This window comes from Hibiscus syriacus, unplaced genomic scaffold (assembly GCF_006381635.1).
Source record: "Hibiscus syriacus cultivar Baekdansim isolate YM2019G1 unplaced genomic scaffold, ASM638163v2 tig00110391_pilon, whole genome shotgun sequence".
NCBI lineage: Eukaryota > Viridiplantae > Streptophyta > Magnoliopsida > Malvales > Malvaceae > Hibiscus > Hibiscus syriacus.
In genome coordinates this window covers 16,672-20,657 of record NW_024062719.1, presented here as the reverse complement: position 1 = coordinate 20,657, position 3,986 = coordinate 16,672, and positions in this window count along the sequence as shown.

The window sequence follows — 3,986 nt, the reverse complement described above, 5'->3', positions numbered from 1 at the left end:
GCTCTTTCGAGCCACTACTTCAACCGCAGCTTCCCAATGCTTTCCGCCATGTTTGGATAAAACCCAAAGTTCATCCTGTTCTTGGTACCCTCGCTATGCCTGATCTTCTCTTGATTTCCCCCTCTTTTTGGTTCTTTCAACCAATGAATATCTTGATGTGCACCTGGTAAGTCATTGCCGGAAAACTCGACTTCAGGCATATGATTAACCTGAGGTGGTAAGAGAAAAAAATGAACAGCTTCTGTGCTTCGCTTCTTTGTCTGTTGATTATAGGTTAATATGATTCGGAAATTTGAGGTTTTCCATTTCAAGTAGTCATTTTAGGCCCTGTTTGGATGTGCATTATTTATAAATGCATAAAATGGTATGGAAAAATATATCTCGAGTGTTTTATTCCTTTATGACTTGTCTTTGGTTATCTGTACCATATATATGCAACTCTTAAAATTGACAAAATTTTAGACAAAAGATTTGGGAACCAATTTAGAAGGACAATCATAGTTTGAGGATGAAACATAACTAGAATGTTCAAAAGTTTAGGAACAAAATTAGAATATTTAAACATTTAGGGATGAAGTTAGAATAAAAATCATAGTTTGAGGATGTGTAATAAGTAACTCTAGGCTTAATGCAAAAATAGTTATTTAAATTATATTTAAAGTTAATTTTTGGTCTCTAAAGAAATTTTTTTTGTTAAAAATAGATGTTTAACGTTTTCATTACACTTTTAGATATCCACATTTAAAAAAAAGCTAGTAAGTAACATTTGTCGTGTTTATATATTTTTTTTATTTTTTAAATAAAATATTTAAAAATATTTTTCTAAAAGAATCTTAACATGATTCGTGTCAATATTTTTTTAATCTTATTTTAATAGTATATACTTAAAAGTGCAATGGAGAAAATGTTAGTATTTATTTTTAACAAAAATATTTTTAAACATAAAAAATTAACTGAGTACACCGTAAACACTTATTTCTATATTGAGCTTTAAATGTTATATATATTTTCATTTGAACCCAAGTTTTGAAATTTGACTGAAATAATTAATAAATTAATTGAGGTGGTAGCGATAACATCATTATTTCGATGATATTAACTCTCCAAATCTTTTTTCTAATTACAAAAAACCCTCTAATTTATACATGGACAACAATTAACATGAAAATTAGTGGGTAATTGTATGCTCTTATTAAAAGAAATTGCATGTATTTATTTTTATCTTTGTTCGAGTTTTGGATTAATATTTAATACATTATTAATGTATAATTTTAAACACATATAAGTGGGATTAACATAATTTTCGGACGGCATAAATTTATATTTCATTATTTTTTTTTATCAAATCGAACATCATAAGCTCTTTAAATTTTTTGGTTACTTCAAAGTGAACCATAATAACAACGCATGCAGAAAGGCATGACAATAATGTTATTATAATAATTAATAATAATAAAATCAATGGTTTAGAAATTTAAGAATGAGAGTTCAACATTTTAATTTTCTTTTCTTTTTAAATAATAAATATGTAAATTCTTTTTCTTTTTTCTTAACATATTAAATTAAATTTAACTATTATCTAAACTAATGGGATGCACATCCGCCACCGTAGAAGGGACTTACGCAGTCGAGATATTGACGTTTTTAGGATTATGCTCTTGAGTTGGAGTGAACCCGTGACGGAGCTTTGCTGAATATTTCAGACGGCTATGATGGGAGAATATTTCAGACTCGAGAGAGGGATTCAACCGTTGGATTTTCTGGGGAAGGGCAAGCAAGGTGTGGACCTTCCGAGAGGAGTTGAAGGTGATTACCCCAATTATCTTCTCGGTTCATCGTGATTGAGCTTATATGTAAAAGACTTAGTCCATGTCCAAGTAAAAATTTTATAAATATTTATTTATTTATTTGAACGATGCTGTGATACAATTCGTAAGTCAGGAGACTAATGTATATATCTGATCCAAAAGGTCACAAAATTTGATCATAGAAAGAAAGGGTGTAATCTTGTGTTTGGTTTTCAAGAAAATAAAATAAATAGAATACGTAGAGTATGGGAAAATATAAACATCCATTTGAGTCTTTGACCAACTTCATTTGATTCAGCCCCACAAGAAAATCAATGCAAGAAACAGTCAAACTAACGCGTTTCTTCATCTCTCTCTCTCTCTCTCTATATATGTACAACACTCGATCCATCCAGCAGCTGAAACTGAGAACAACAACTTAGAATCAACTCAGCAAAACATAGAACAAACTAAACACCTAAGAAACTTTGATTTCGATCCCGGAATTCGACAATGTCTATCATTTCGAAGCTGTTAACGAAAACCGACATCGAAAAGAGCTTACTGATCCCCTCTGATTCATTCGGTGTCTTCCCGGTCCGGTTCGAAGGTGGTCGGTTTTCTAACATCACCGCCATCGATGAGACCGGGAAAGCTTGGGATTTCCCTTGCCTTTTCCTGCAAAGCGAGGACATTGTTTCCGTCGGTTGGCTTCGGTTTCTCGGAGGCAAAGACGTGAGAGCCGGTGATACGGTGTTTCTTCATCGTAAATCCATGGACGGTGGAGATGGTTCAACGGTGAAGATTGAAGTGAAAAGGAAGATTAAACTGTTCGGCGAAGATATCTGGGCTGTTCTTCATTAAGCTTACTACAAACAACTCTAATTACGTAAAATTATAGACATGTTTGCAATGATCGTAATTAGGCTTGGAATTTGTATTTAATCGATTCATTAATGATGTTTGTTTAAAACACAGTTTAATTTTTTTTTCCGATTTTGCATTAAAAAACACAATTCAATTTAATTCAACTCGTAATTTTTTAATTAGATTCTATTATTTTTTTAATTGAACAATAAAATTCGACTTGAATTACTCAAAATTTTAGTAACTAGTTTAATTTTCAAGTTAGGGTTGAGTCCCTCAATCATATATGATATATGTACATCACATATATAAAAATATGCATATATATATATATATATATATATATATATATATATATATATATATATATGATCATAGAAAGTTGTTTAAATCGAAATAAATATTGTAACACTATAAATATTTGCAATTAAATTTAAACATAAACTCAAACAACTTGACTCGACTCGAATTTTATAAACTCAACTTAACTCGAAAAAAATTCAAATAAAATTTGAGTTATAAAATAAACTTGTTCGTTTGGGAATACTTCTCCAAACGAGCAATTACAATGAAAAAATATCGTTTTCCCAACTTGATTTGAGTCAATAATCACATTCGAAATGTAAATTTTTTAGCAAGTTGGAACGCTTTTACGTGTTGGACATAATTTTAGGCCAAAAACACTTTCATAAACATTCTTAAACAGCTCCTAACTCAAAATATTTTAACTCGATTGAACGCTCATTCTTACGCACATTGGTTATAGAAAGTCTAGGGTTGGGCATGCCACCGAATTCAGGGAGAGGCTGGTGAAACTCGAACCTTGATGAATTAGTGAGTAATCAATCAAATGGAGCCGATAACTATAAATGTATACAATACATGCATATAGTTTAAGTATAATTACCATGAGATTCATAGTACTTGTTTGACTACCTAGCTTAACTACCAGGCTAACACGTACCATGGAAGTTGGCAGTCAATTGAGTATATGGCAACAAAATGACCATTTATCCTTCCAATTCAACTCAGACACCAACTACGTACCCTCTTGCATAAGCCTGTACTCAGACATGGGCAGTTGAACAAGAAACATAACGAGTATTTGCTCCCGTCGAGTAATTTGGCCGATCGATAAATGGAAAGCCTCTTTTAACGAGCAAGCGCATTGGACAATCTATTTACAGAACCAGTCAAGACAAAAATTCCGTATCCACTCTCGTAAGCAGCGAAAAAGTCCTATTGTAAAAACCTTATGAACATCAAAATGGCACAGAAGCTAAATTTTCTATGAAAAACTTGGGAAAGTTAGAAGTCACCTGAAAAGAAGAG